Source organism: Puntigrus tetrazona, chromosome 2, assembly GCF_018831695.1.
Source record: "Puntigrus tetrazona isolate hp1 chromosome 2, ASM1883169v1, whole genome shotgun sequence".
Lineage (NCBI taxonomy): Eukaryota > Metazoa > Chordata > Actinopteri > Cypriniformes > Cyprinidae > Puntigrus > Puntigrus tetrazona.
Genome location: NC_056700.1, coordinates 2090722 through 2107213, shown reverse-complemented (window position 1 = coordinate 2107213; position 16492 = coordinate 2090722). Strand labels below are relative to the sequence as shown.

General features: G+C 36.2%; 1 protein-coding gene across 4 annotated transcripts in view; it reads right to left on the bottom strand.

Annotated features, from left to right (window-relative positions):
* Positions 1–16492, bottom strand: part of LOC122326519 (low-density lipoprotein receptor-related protein 8-like) — a 72565-nt gene that overhangs the window by 49026 nt on the left and 7047 nt on the right. The window lies entirely within an intron of this gene.

The following is a 16492-nucleotide window of genomic DNA, read 5'->3' as shown; positions in this document are numbered from 1 at the left end:
AGTCATTTAATTCATATGCGTTCACAGAAAAAATGTGAAAGTGAAGTGAAGTGAATACACAGAACATCATTCAGGATTGGGAAAAGAAGCAAAAAATAGTCATGATTCTGCTTAGTCTAAAATACATAATTATGTCCAACACACACGCATTAAAAGTGTTACTCATTGTAGGCTATTTTAATTAAAATAAGAATTGTTTTTTTTTTATTTAATAATAATAATAATGAATTAACATGGAAGCCTATATTAATGACAAGCAACAAACTCAGCTCACTCAGCTGACAAAGAATTTAACACAAAACAGATGCAAGGAAATCATATTTTCGTCATGTTTTGTTTCCGGTTTGTATCATCAGATAAAAAAAAAAGAAAAGTGGGGATTTATGCACATGCTTCAGCTGATTAAGTTTGCATTCAACAACTGAATTGACTCCTAAAATAATCAGTAGCATTTACAAAAATGCTATGCATTGTGTACAGAACCAAGCTGAACAACAGTTGTTAATGATGTATTTAACAACTAGTGTGTGTAAGCGATGTCACTGGTCTAATCGGATTCAATGATCCATGCTAAAAGTGCTATCCACGATCCAGAGATTGGCTAAATGGCTTCAAAAACGGTAAAAACCTCAACTTATTAACTCTGGGGGAGTTGGAAAATGAGCCTATTCCCAAAAAAGTGGAGTGTTCCTTTAAATGTGATTGTCACTCCTGAAAGTTGGCGATGAGTACAGATGGTTATATCTATCGTTGTTGATTGGATGGATGCAGATCTGTATAAGTCAGGTTTAATAAGTCGGACTAAATGATTAGAGAAGTGCAAACTAAAGACTGTAAATTCACCTGAAGATCGTGTTATGACATTTTAGCTAAAATGTACAAAACGAGGCCTACATATGCACAGATGAATTGTTCACAATAAGCTCAGTAACATGCATTAAGGAAACAGTGCGAATTTTCCTTTCATGCTGACTTTGCTTGTGTAAGTCTGCTGCAATCACTGCTCTGAGCAGATGGAGCTGTAAGCAACAGAGCACGGACAACAGTCTGGAGCTGCAGATATTATATGCAGAGACTCTACTCTCCACCTGCCGAATTCTCACAAACACTCGCAGGCCTTCAGTGGGCGGCAATCACAACAGCCTAACACAACTCCACAAGACCTGTCAACAAAGCTGAAGGATCCAATGCGGCAATTCTACATCATATTTTCCCCACGGCTCTGTAAGGCTTCCTATTGTCCTTGGACTCCGGTAAAGGCGATGCGTGGTGTGGGCCGGTAACCAGCCAACAGGGACGCGTCTAATCAAACGGAATGCACCCGTAGCCCTCCCCGAATCCTCAAGCTGTGCATCTGACTCATGCGAGGATGTGTTTCTAACAGGAACATTACATCAACAGCTCTCTCCTCCCCTTCGCAACAGTAAACATGCGTTTATTGAGCAGATTGTAATCATGATAGACCCTTTGAAAAGCCCTGCCGCTGATCGATCCTAGTCTGTGTGTGAATTTTCACTGAATTATTTTTATTTTGGTGTTTTATCAACGTAACTGTATCATTTAATAATTTATTTAAAGACAACATTGGATAAAATGGCAAAAAAAATTTTACTAAAAAAATCATACTGTGCACAGAAATGTGAATCTTAGCAAAAGGTTGATTAAGTCAGATGAATGCTTTGCCCTTCGTTTTCTATGACAACAGGCTCAGCTGTTACATTTTGGAATATGACCTGATTTTAAAAAAAGTACTTGTGAAAATGTGAGTGGTCAAAAATCCACCACACACACAATGCTGCTGCTGAATTAAAACAACATTGAACTAAACTGAGCTACATAATCACCCTGTTGTCCTCTGTAGAGCTGCTTTCAGCTCGACTAAATTCATTTCACTGATGAACTTTAAATCATTGACATTATTATTGAATGGAATTGCATGAACATTTAACTAATAGAGCTGAATATTGACACTAACAGCAGAGCTGCTTTATACACTGAAAAAGTGGCAACCAAAAATGGTGACATCTAAATGGAATGGTTTTATTCAAGTCTGAAATATTATTTACATCACTGAACCAACCTATAAAACACATTTTTTATGGGTTAAATCAGGCAGAAACTTCAGATTACCGTGTTTTATAGTATGTAGTTGAATTGAGTTTTTTCATAACTGCCAGACTTTGCAATACTGATAGTGTCTCTGAACAAAGTTGAATCAATTATGAACTAAACGCAGCTGAATAATGACACTATTGTCTTCTATAAAGCTGCTGTCTGCTGAAATTGAAGTCTTTCCATAATGAATGGATATTACAATAGTAACGCTGTCGCTTTGTTTATTCCTGTGAAGCTGCTTTGAAACAAGTTACATTGTTTGAAGGACAGCAGAAATAAATGTGTTCTAAATGGTTTTTGCACGTTGATATGTGGCTGCCAGGAATACAAATTGACATTTTCGTTTCTCAATATGGCTTGGGTGTCTCAATCATTTTTGGGGGCTTCTCTGTTTTATCATTGACTTAGTAAAAATCCAATTTGGAATTGGAATATTGTTGGGGCACTGTGAATATCCTACTGATGCCTGTGCACATGCAGACGATATTTTGTGATGTATTTAATTTCGGTTGAATAAAATTGTAGTGCTTAGGTGTTTGAAGGACACTGAGGTCATCTGCACATTCACTGATTCACTAATGATTCACTGAAGTTGTTTACTAACTGTTTTCGCAAACTAGTGCCATCTGTTACGGAGACACTGCTATTTTAATTAACAAGACAAAATGGCACTCAAAGAAACAGAGAAACGGGGAAAGTGAGGGATGGAAAAACAATGTAAAATTGCACCTGAAGAATGTGTCTAAACTATAATATTTCTCAACGCGGACCTGCCCACAGTAAAACTTTTAAAACTTACAAATCTCACTCCGCATAACTGTAAAGCATCAAATCCACATTCAGTGCTGCATATTTTTAATTAGCTTTAGGTTGTAGGATAAACATGTGCTTCTAAAAATAAATGAATAAAAATAATACAGGTTGTGTCAAAGCACTTAACAGTCTGAAACAGGAGAACAGAGTCTCAGTAATGTATAAAGGAAAGATTAAACTCTCAATTTTCAGTTAAAGTCATTTCATTATTGAATTCAGAGACGTCATTGTCCAGCTCAGTTTAGTTTAAATAGTATCTGTGCGATCAAATCAACAATAACCACTAGATAGTTTCAAATCTCTCTGGCTGTGCCGCATAAGAAGGAAAAGTATTCATTCTGACAGCTACTTTCCATAAAGGCATTATCCTAAATCACCCAAAGCAGTGCAGAGCCAAAGAGAGTATGTGCATGGAGGACCTCAAAAGCACTGTTTTATCACTTCAGCAGCATTGTAAGACATTATAAGCTCACTACATACAGAAATCACATTCTGTTCTTCACAGACAATCCCAGTGTGCACTGCAGTGAGCTTGAGAGGACAGAATTTCATTCAGTGCTAAAGTATCGATAACAATTCTAATCAATAACAGAATATTTTCACCAGTTATTGTGTTTTTCATCATTACAAATGTGTGATTACAATAATTCTTTAACACGTCATACATGTTTTAATAAAAATGACGTTAAGATATATTTATGTCAGTATATTTGATAATATACTTTAACCATATTTCAAAGACTACGGAAGTAATTCTGAAATTAAAGGGATAGTTCACCCCAAAATGAAAATTCTGTTGTTCCAAATTCCTAAGACCTTTGTTAATCTTCAGAAAGCGTGCGTATGCGTTACTCTCTAAAAATGGTGGAAGACATAATTCTGGGCAAAAGAATGGTTTAGTAAATTATGTTATTTTTGTTTTCTTTGCGCATAAAAAATATTCTTGTAGCTTTGCAAAAAATATATTCTTTCTTATCTAAGTTGAGCCACTGATGTCACATGGACTGTTTTACCGATGTATTTTCTACGTTTCTGGACCTGGATCATTTCAGTTGTGCTGCTGTCTATGAAGGGTCAGATAGCTTTTCGATTCCGAAGATAAGCGAAAGTCTTACGGGTTTGGAATGACATGAGGGTGAGTAATTAATGACAGGATTTCCATTCAGTTTTCACAAACAGGCCCCGATATACTTCAACCAAACATCTTTTTTGTTCTTCATTTGAGGGCCAAAAGACGTTTGAAAAGGCTGAGCGACGCTATACTGTTTCCGAACATTTTTATACCCTCGCTCTGCTGGAGGCGGGGTTTAAATAATGTAAGCATGGCGCAACGCTTGCACATATCCTATAAGTTTGATTAAAAACAAAGGTTTATTTATTGTACACCTTTTAAATTAGCTTTGAAACTAAGGTCCTGAGGTCACAAGTTGTGGTTTGTATGCTAGAAGCAGTCCCATTTTTGGTTAGGATGCAGCCTTAGAAGACAGCTACCTATGTAAGCTATAGAAAGACGGGCAGCTCAGTGTGTTTTGGATTAGATCAGAAATATTGCGGTACCGCACCTCATAACCCAATAACAAGATAGTTTGTATGTGCTACAGTCCTTTAAGCTTCACCGCCAGATAAGAAATAGAGTTCTGCTTGAGCAGCTCAATCTGGACGCTATAATCACCCAAGGCCTGCCCACGATTCAGCCTGATACGCTTCTCTTTTCTGTCAAACAGGGCAGACAAGCGTACCTCTATCCGCCTCTACATCTTGTTTTGGCCCGCAGTCTTCCATCACTGTGTGTTCTAGCATGATTTAAAACACAAAGCCTGAGATGAACCAACACGGGCCAAAAATATGCCTCTGTAAGAACAGACTATCTAACCTTCTCTAAACCTGAGCAGTTTCAACTACAAAAACTAAAGTCTAAGCAGTATCTGAAAACAGAGGACTGAGACATATTTTACTCCCGCACAATATAATATCACCCACTAAACAATAAGTAATAGTTTTATTGTAATGTTTCTAAGTCTCCCATTCAAATTCGCCCAAGCAAACAGAAGATTAGCATTTCATTGGTAAATATCATCCCTGAAATTAAATAGTGTGCATTTGGGGAATGAAATCGCATTAGGCGGGGTGTCTAGGCGTCAGTGATGGGTGAGAAGAGCTTCTACAGTTCAGAAATCCCTCCCAGCGCCACTTCTCATACTCCACTCTCCCGCTCTATTGTTAGCAAACACTCACAAATCCCTGTTTCATTACAGCAGAAATCAAAAGGACCCTCTGAGAATCCAAGAGCATCAGACATGATGCTCATCTTATGGCAAACCACAGATCTTTGTTCAGAGTAGAGCTGCTAATTGGGTAATCTGATCGTCCTTAGATGATAAAATGCACACCATGCAGTCTGCTATGAAAGTAATATGCGTTGTTTATGTTGCTAATCTACCGTCTTGATCGTTAACCTTTAGGTTGGTCCCTGATGCGTAGAAGCTTCAGTGCATCCAGTGCAGTATAGTAACTGAATACACAAATCTTTATTCCAAAAATTAAGTACTTGTAATTTATTAATATAAATTAATTGTAATTAATTATAAATATAAATACTACTATATTGTTATTACAGTATAAATACTATTAATTTCTATTATATTTAAAATAAAAAAATATTTATATTACATTTTAAAAAGGTGATATTACATATTATTTACAAAATAAATGCAATTGCAATAAATGCAATAAATGGTTTAGAATTAATTGATTTGGTAACATTATTTCGATAGTCCACTTTAAACATGCTAATAAGAATAAGTAACTTTATAACACTTCTACATGTTGTTAATTACAGTGAAATTATCCATCCCTTTGTAGATTTGAATAAATAAGGTACAGGGCATTTATATTTTAAATCAATGTTAAAATGAGTCAAAAGTAATCTAATAAGATTACCTAAAATGTGAAATGTAAAGGATTTTGTTACTAACTATAGTAATTTGGAATCAGAAACAGGCTACAATTTGCAAGCAATTGACCTAGCAATGAGTGCATCATGTGATTAGCCGCTAAATTCAAATCTACTGTCATGCTTTGGCTGGTGCTGGGCCAGAGCCAGACACGCTCAGCGCTTGTCATATGCTGTCAAATGCATGTAGTAATTAATGTAATTTCTAGACCACGTTCTACTCGAAGCTGTCCACATCCTCGACTTTTGCGTTTCTATGGTAACACTATAAGCACCTAAATTAATCTGCAGCGGTCAGGTGGTAAGTCAGAGCTCCCAGAAAATTCCCAGTTTACAAGTTGTAATTGAGTTCAAAGAAAAATGTATGCACCTTATATATCATAACTATTGTGGTTTTCAACCGCATGATGTTTATTTTAGGTTTCAGACAATTAGATGCACATAAGTACTATCAAAACTACATTTATACTTTGTAATATATAGCAATAACGCTGCCTTCATGTGCTATTGGAAATTTCCTACTTTTCAAGCTATAATTAGAAATTTGTCACATTCAAGTGAGGAATCATGGAGGATGGTTCATTTATCAGTTCATTCTTGCCCATTTATTGGAAATCTTAAGCAAAATGGATAGGAAATAGCTGTTTTAAATAAAAAGCAGTATCCCATTCATCATATAAACATTCACTGTGCTATCTACAGTACGTATTCAGCTTGCTGACATCTTGGTCAAATATGCTGCATTAAAAATGTGCAAAAAATTGTTATTTATTTATTTACATGACTGTGTCAGTATACAAAAAATGTATTAAACTAATCAGTGCTACGTCTACGTTTCTCTCTTTCCTGTTGCCTCCAAATAAAAAAAATAATAATAATAAAACCTTGAAGAATATTTTCAATTTATTGTTACTGTCCAAATGGAGTCAATTTTATATGTTTTCACAAATCAATGCTATTGGTCAGTCCACACGTTTATTTTTAGAAATTATTAACCAATCTGAAGTGTTGAAAATAGCTTAAGAGCAAACTCTTAACTCCATTGGACACTTCAACTGTCTGAGAAGTCTCGTAAATCCACCTCTTCTTCACTCCGCCGCATACATCTCCTCAAGATTGAGAGTCACAACAAATCCTCGTCAAGTAAAGTCCTCTAATAGTTAGGTTAAATAGAGTTTAGGAAGATCCATGTAACCAATCAGCTTTGATTAGCTCGTAAAGCCTTGACTCTTGTCAAAAGGCTCAAAGCGACCGCAAACTGAACACTGCTGGCAGCGGTGGCATTTTTATCAATGAAAGCATAATCTCGTATCTCCCTGCTCCCAAGTCATAAACCTCGTATCTCACATAAAACACGATTTTGAGGAAATGCTGTGTTAATGTTGGTTCACAACAGTATAGGATAGCAATATACGGTATAATACCGACTTTAACAATGCGATGTTTAACAACTCAAAAAATATGCAGTTTTTTTAATTTCCTGAAAAATAATGGTTTTGGAGATGCAAGGATTCTGCCCGACAGCGGCGTTATGAAAAATTAATTGAGTAATTCACATTGTAGTTTAGTGGGCAAGTAATCTGATAACTTCTCGAATTGTTAATCAAGTAACCTGTGAAATTTGAGTAATCAAAAAAGCATTGTGATGATTAATCGCGTACCTATTAGTAATCATGTAAGTGCTGGTGGTTAATCAAGCTCATTTTTTGTGATACATCCTGGTAATTGCGTACAGTTTTTTGATTAATTGAGCAATCCTCTTTATGCAGTTCAGAAAGCAAGTAAACCAATGACTATTTTACTGCTAAATAGATCAGTAATAACCATACAACCTGCCAGCTATTTTGATATTTGAGTAACTTTCACTGTACATCTTCATAACTGTTTAAACCGACAATCATTTTAATAACCAACTGAGTGATCTTACTAATCAGCCAATAACAGCCAATAAAATATTTTTCAGTGTACCATTCATCTAAATACAGGCTAAGAATAATACAGTAGCAAAGAAACTTTCTATCATACCAAAAAATAATGCAAACAAGGCATCAATCATGCAATTTTAACGCAGGATGATTGCAATTAGTCATTGCAAAGAGTCATTTTAAAACTTTCACAAGCATAGGATAAAGGAAAACACTCTTCAAGTCTTCCTTTAACTGATCTGAGACTACAATTAACTTCTCTGCCACTCTCTCTCTCTCTCTCTCTCTCTCTCACACACACACACACACACACATCTCTCATATATAATACTACAGGATTTGAACAGGAGTCTGATCCAGAATTAAGGCTTAGGGACAAATTGAAATACCTGGAGCTTTGAATACCCGCTCTAGAGAACAGCCTGTCCCCAATCATGTTTATGTGTGTAATCCTTAAATAAAATGTCTCTATCGCGCGATTGGACATGCTTCACATATAAGAATATAAACCCATGACATGCCTTCACATCTAATCCAGATCCCCTCGTATTTTTATCCTCATATCAACAATGCAAAATCAATATTTGGCAGCCTGGCTGGAATTAAGAATTATAGTTTATTATCACAGATGCTGATAATGTTACTTACACATTTGGTTTATTTTACTTGTGCATATTTGTGCTTGTAAAATAGCATTGGAGAGCCGTATCGTCTATTATAGTACTATAAGGATATGATAATGCCTGTACTTTAATACTCTCAGTGGTAATTTTCTGCTGCCGTCTGTCTAATGGTTTCTCAAGGGAGGTTATAATAAAATACACATCTACGTAAAGCTCTGTAAAAACATCCACTGTCATCCAACCATTCATTCATAAGAAGTTTTCTCAAGTTTATTGAACTAGGGATGTGCAAAACTACATTTTTTTTTACAACCAACTAGTCAGTGGGTTTCTGAATGGCTAGTTGGTGTAAAAGAAGTGAAGGAAGTCGAGCATTAGGCATTTTAAGGCTTTATACATTTTTGTATGGACATTGCACATAGTATTGCAGTAGTAGTTAGAAGGAAGTGCTATAAATGCACTGGCACCGGTCCAACTTCATTACACTTCACTGAACAATCAATTTCCTGCCTCAGTATTACTGAACTGAAGACTTTATCTGCACAATGGTTACATAGGCCTTGAAACAGCCAGACACTACATATACTTAGTGCTTGTTGACATCAGACAAAAATGAAAGAGATGCAGTCCTTGCAAAACTGGCCACCAATAATATCAATGGTATCAGATTTTATTTATCTGCAGTAAAGTTGACATTTGTCAGCAAATTTTCAATTGTTTGTAAGTGTTTCCGTAGAGGTCTGGAGATGTCAGAGAGCATGCACACAACATAGAGCCAATGGGTACAAATGTTCTGTATTATTTTTTAATCATATACCCTAAAATGCTTGTTGACCAATTAGTATCAAGAACAATCCTGTTGTATAAAAAATGCTGTACAATGGTTGTGAGAAACCAATCATCCAGTTAGAATCAAGAACAATGATGTGGTATGAAACTATGGTAACACTTAAGTCTCTTAAATTGCTTATTATCATGCATATTACTAGAATATTAGTATTTATTAATTGAAATTAATCACATAGTAATGCCTTATTCTACATGACCTCATTCTACATCCCTAATTCTAATCAATATCTAAACCTAACAACTATTAATAAGCAGCAAATTAGGATAATAGCGTTAAGTGTTACCAAAACCATTGAATGGATTTTGGTTATGAAAGTAAAAAATCTATTCATTTTCTTTGTAGATAAAATGTATAAACATTACAAAACAGACCTACTTTGAGCAGAAAGATGGCATGCATTTTAAAAATGCAATTTTTTCATATTATTTTATATTCTGTTGTTGAGCTTACTTCAAATTTGAAGTTAACTGAACTTACAAAATATTTATGTGTACTTAAATGTGTATTAAATTATATAATGCTAGCTAGAACTCATATTTCTAATATATCAGTAAAATGTTATTGCCTGAAGCTTTAGAAACAGCATGAATACAGCAGCTCTCCTCAAGTAGCTTTTACTCACAATATGGTCAGAGACCTCCAGCTTACAAGTACTTGGTCAAACATATAAGAGTGCTGATGCTAGTTTAACCTCTGAACAAAGAGCCTGCGTGTGTGTGGTGTGCACACATTTGATTAGTAAAGTGCACATAAACGTGTGGGCTGTTTCCTACAGACATCATTTAAGCAGCAGCGTGTAAACATCAAACAAGCTTTTAACATCTCCACAGAAAGCTGAGCACCTCCTTCACAATTCATAAAGATCCTTCCTTATTCTTCACAGCAAATTTCCCCCAATCGATGCTAGATTTGTTTTTAGACAGTGTAATACTTCACCGCTGACAAATTGGTAGTAATCGTTAATCTGCGTTCTCCTTTTGTTTCGACCTCGGGCTTCGCAATATGTTTGCGATAAATGATGAAGAACGCCATCTCATCTGCCACAGCTGCTCTGCTGAGTCTGAGCGTGACGTTAGAAGATGAAAACGCAGCTTTTAACACCCTTTCTTCTCTGGGCAGGTTTCAGCCCAGCTTTCCTCAACAATCATGCATTTGGACTGAGTCTCCTCCGGGCAGAGCTCAGTGGAGCTTTGATCACCGAGCACAAGCCTCGCAGGGGTCGGGCGGTGCTTGGCAGGGGGCATGCTGCCATCTGGCATTAGAGCTCAAACATTAGAGATGCACTAGAATGAAGCTTCAGCAGTCAGCAGTGCTGTCTGTTCTGCTCCTCCAGGCTGGATTTCACTTTCGACTCTGGATTAATGATAGTTTTGCAGGTGGAAGATGGAGCATTTCCCTGACCTGCTTGGATTTCTTGTAAGGATAATCTTAAGGACTTTGTCACAATCCCCTGAGGCGCAATCGAGTTTAGATTAAGCTTTGATTTTCATGAGAAAAAAGTGAAGTCATGTATGAAGATACATTCCCATAAGCTTGCAGGTTCTTAAAGCAGGTAGGTTCTTAAAGCCTGAAATACCCTACATGACTTTTGCCACTGAGTTGATGCTTCACAACAATGCCATAGAAGAACAAAAAAATAATTACAGGAATAGTTCCCAAAAATGTATTAGCCCATGACTTGCTCACCCTTGGGCCATCCTAAGTGTATATGACTTCAGACAAATCCCATCAGAGTTATATTAAAAGGATCATATGATGCTATTTTAATTTATTTAAGTTTTTTGGTATAACAGAATATGTTCACATGCTTTAATGTTCAGAAAACACATTATTTTTGAAATACTGTACATTATTGTAGCTCCTCTATGCCCCGCCTCTCTTAAATGCGTTGTTTTCAACAAAGACTCTCCTTCCAACGAGCACAGTCTGCTCTGATTGGCCAGCTGACACAGTGCATTGTGATTGGCCAAACACCACAAGTACGCATCAGAAATGTAACGCTTCAGAGTTTAAGTTCGAAAGAGGAACCGAGTCATGTGACAGACACATAAAATTGAAAAATATAAAACGTATCGTATGACCCCTTTAAAAGATGCTTGAATTTTGAAGGATACAGCTTTTGAAGGTTTGGAACTACATGAGGGTGAGTAATTAATGAGAGAATTTACATTTTTACAACTAATGGAAATCAACAATAAAACAAGAAATATACACATTAGTCTCAGCCTCAGACGTCAAGCCCATGGACCGTTGGCTGAACAGCTGATGCATATGGCACACTTATCTGGAAGCGCTTCAAAGGCATCATTAGATTGTGTGATTCACAATAGCGATTGGTTATTTCACATGTCGGTCAAACAGTCTCATGGGTGGGCCTCGGCCAATGAATGAAGCTGTCTGTCGGTGATTAAAGGTCACTGCACACTCAGTCCGAAACTTCTGCATGCTGAAAAATAAATACGACCTGACGTTATGTCAGTCACGTTTACACACAGTCTCCGGAACTATCATCCATCATGTAAAAATTTCTGCATTTTTCGCATCCGTATCTAGCATTTTGAGAGGTTGATCCGCTTCATCCCGCAGCACAAAGCACTATAAATATCCTTTGCTTGCACACCGAGTTCAGAGGAATTGGTGGTCTTCTTTTTAATATGTTACTCCAGTATCGCTAGCAAAGCATCAAACTGAGCCACTGACATTCTGAAGTAAACGTTGAATCACTTCTGATAATCCCACTGCTCCTTAGTAAGGAGAGGGAACTCTCCTGCCTCTGTATCTCAGGATTGGATGGACCGATATGTTCTTTCTTTTTCTCTCTTTAAGGAGTGAGAGGAAAACAAATTCATTCTCATTGCTTGAAGAATCCATTTAGTACTATTACTAAACAGTTTAATGATAACGAATACAAAAGAACATACAAAAATGTAATACTCTGTGTGTAATTGACCTTTAATCGTGGGGTAATTTTCATTTTTGGGTGAACTATCCTTTTAACGGTCTTAAAATATTTTTTTTTTTGTGTACAGAACAATTTAATAATTTAAAAAATCTTTTCTGATATATTACAAAAAACACTTCTTTACAATGGAAAGGATCTAAGTGTGTTCAAGTAAAACGCAGAATCACAGAAAATGTCTTTATAGTGATATAATGCTTTCTTTTGTTATGCGTCTACAAAAAGGCACATGTTTATATGTGATTTTACTGTGTTTAGAACAGCGTTAAAGTCTTTGTGATCTACAGTCATTTAGTGTATGGTGTCCACGCACGCTATTTTGCAACTGGTATGATCCCAGTCACAGTGCCCTGTGTAGTTATTGTTAAAGAGCCTGTCCCAAAATGAAGTGGTCTGTTGCAATCAATTGCACTCACTTGTTCTAGAGTGAATGTGTCATGTATCCCTGTGTGTGACTGTCTAAATAAGGTCTAGTTTTTATATTTCCACTGAATTTCTAAATCAGCAAAATGCATGTCAAGTACTTGTGCAAAGTGCAGAATTATGTGTTATATGTATTTAATGTTAGGTTTTAATGCTTAGTATATGAAACAACACGCTAAAATCATTAAACTTCTTACCCTTTGGTATTTTTTTTTTTTTAGTCTTTCAGAAAAACCAGTATAAGAACATTCTCATAAAATGTTTCTGAGAATACAAAATATTTTTTTACATTACTCTCAAGTTTAGCAGTTTAAAAGATTTTTATTCTTAAAGTCTGCATAAACCAGAAGTTGTTAACGACTTTATTTCAGTGTAGTGACTTATACAATGCAAAGCTCTTTTTCTGTCTTCTCTTAGAAGAACAATCGGAACAGTTTTGAAATACCTTTGCAGCAAATATACATATTGTTAACATCAGGATTCTTAATAGAATATACACGCTGCATGATTTCCTTTCAATGAGAAAAAAAAGAAACACACTGACACTGTAGTGCAGCTCTTTCATTATTAACCTGAACATTGTATAAGTGTTCATTTTGGAAGAGAGGTTCTCGGAGTATGAATAAAGGTCACATCCTTTTAACATTTGACAACCTTTAAAAAAAAAAGTCTTCAGGCTTTCTAAACAACCTAGCTGGGGAAGGCCTACTTTTGCAGTTTCATTGCAAGCTTTTCCCACGTTGACAATAAAAAAGTGATTAATAATCACCATCAGCTTTAACTCAAACCACTGATAAGGGTACAGCAGGTTAATAGTGAAAACTGATCATGTTCATGTGCATGCTCTCATGAACGTTATCGTGATTTAAAATGCTAATATAGAGTAATTCTGTTTTGATGTGCGCATGGATAATCAAGTTAACATGTTACCGCATCATAAGCATTGAGATAAGCTGATTGACCAATTAGCTTAGCCAGTGCAATCAACCGAGAGTCAGCATGCTTCTGTACATCCAGGTTGAAAATGATTGGCATGTAAGTATATTTCTTTCACAAATAAGTAACGTAGCGCAGGCAGATGTTGAGTATGAGTGCTGAAACTGTACTTTGAGTCTCTGCTTTTTTGCTTTTTTACCTCCGTTAGCCTTGAAGGTGCTAAAACAGAGCTTGTTTCGGGTTTATCATTATTTCATACTGTGTGTGTTGTTTTGTAGATCTGGATAGTAACGTGTATCCACAGACTGACAACCATATTTCAAGGTAAGTATCAACGCAATTACTGTACTGTGTGTTTTTAGATTTATTCGCTTTTTATTTGATCTTTCAACAAATTCATATATTTACAGTAATTCAGAGACTGAAATCAAAATACTTTAAATAGTTTTTTTGTGTTATTGACCCATGTTCAGATATTTTACCGGACACATACTAAACAATAATACATCCGTTAAACGTATACTTACAATGTAATATAATTTACTCTTAAAATAGAGTAAGTGCTACTTGAAAACATGCTTTTAAAGTGCCATTACTCACTTACAATGCAAGACAATAATAATATTAGAATGGCCATGGTTGACTTAACACCGGAGAATGTTGGCAAACAAGAAGCTCTTTTTCACTTACATAATTAAGCCTGCTGGCAACGACGTGCCACAGTCACTGACATACCGTTAATTTAGCATTAATAATGAATGGGTCAGTCAGGATTAGGCCATTTCTATGCCTGTGTTCTGCTGAGTCACAGCAAGTCTGCAAAGCAAAGTAGTTTTCTGGTTTGCCCTCATTACCATATCACCAATAAGCCAATATCGGGGGAAATGAAGAGGCAATGAGTAGGCAAGAAACGCAAAAGCAAAACGCATGAAACGATGTTACAAGTTACACCGTGATCAAATCTGACATAATATGGGCCTGTACGTTTTCAGAGAGAAGAAGAGGTGCGTGTAAATTCATAGGCGTCTTTTTGATAACATGACACAAAAATAGCATTTTAGTTGATCGATATTATGGATTTCTGTTAAGCACAGTGGTTAATATGTAGCAAGCAGATGACAGACTGAGACACTGCGCTTTCATAAAAGACTGGAGCGGGTCTTTGAAGTCTGTATTGTGGAGGACTGTTCGACTTTTCTTGATCTCTAAAGATATTTAAAATTCAGTCAGCATAGACATATTACATTCTCTCTAGTCTTTCGTCAGTTTCATCTCATTTCCAACATTTCGGTAATGGAATGCAATGGATTTCAAGAGGGAAAAATCAATGTCAGAAGATAATAATGGGATTCTGGGATAAATTGCCATTTTTGTATGAAAGCAGAAGATAACACAGATAGCAGTCGGTGGTTTTAAAATCACAGGCGTTTTGCATTTCTACTGATCTGTGCATTACGGAGCTCTCGGTTATCATGTAGCCTGTGTGTTATTGATCTGTTGTGGCGGAAGCTAATAACGTGGATCAGAGAATAATCACTGCAAATTCATGCATCATAGTCACTGCATGTGTGCGGAAAAACACGCTGTAAATGTTATAATAATGACCTGTGAGACCATTCAGATCCCAAACGATTCTTTATCTTTCACAGAACCGGAGCATATTTCAACGTTTTCATAAAACATTCATAAGAAAGAAACAAATAATTCTTATTACTTTTCTTATTTTAACACAAGGCAGCACCGACAATACAGTGTATTACACCTCTTTTTTTTACATTTTATGTTGTTGCCTTGACTTTTTTCAGTTATGTACTGAGTAAAGGCGATCAATACCTCTGCAACGCACTTAGTTATGTTTTTAAAACATTTGCAGTTGTCGTATATGATTACTTATTTAGAGAAATCATGCTGATGTTTGTTGTAAAGACGTATGTTATGAAGACAAAAACACTGATTAGTCATATATGATCAATTAAATATAATATTTGTGATATATTAAAAGTTATATATGCATGTATTATACAGTCCACTTACTTAATGTAATCTATATTGTGCAGCAAATCTTGCCTGATTTTTTTATATTGTTGCAAATATGTTTTGAAGCATGGCTGCTGGTTTAAGCTGGTTTGAGCTGGTTTAGCTGGTCCTAAGCAACTAACACACTCGCCGGATGCACTGTGTATGTTTTTAGTGTTTTCGGCGGTAACTATAAAACATTAAGAGACATCTGAATTTAACGGCTGCCTCTCACAAGACAAAAGAAATCCTAAATGTAAACAGACACCTACTGTCTGCATGATTTTTTCCTAGTATAAACAGCATTGTTTATATTTATGCATTTGGCAGACACTATAAGTTAGTGGGCAGTGGGGGTCCCATCTGTGTCTGTGTGTTTATAGACAGATAGATCGATGGCCCAATAAAACACAACGTTATCTACCTATCATTTTAATAGACACCTCATTTTTTTGGGCCACTGCTGAGTGACTCCTCTGTAAACGGTACAGGTATCATGATGGTCGAGGGTACAGAGGTGCTGATTTCATTTAACCGAGCTGGGTGCTCTGAAAGCGGCTCACTCACAGATCACCATTCCAAAATCATTTTGATTCAGATGTGACTGAAAGTGATGATATCTGAGTGGGTGAGCCGTTTACTTTGCAATTAGTCTGTCTGTTTCAACAGTCTGACCCAGATTTGCGTAATGTTTGTGAACACGATAGGCCAGCATTATCACATTGACGGAGTAATGAGCCAGACTGTGTGATTGCCTGCTTTCAGGTGAAACTACCACTTCAATCTCGCCGTTATCACACCTACGTAAAATAAAAATTTGGTAATGTTTTCTATGAAGCCTGTATTTATAATACATTATAGGGGTGTCCTTAAGGCATT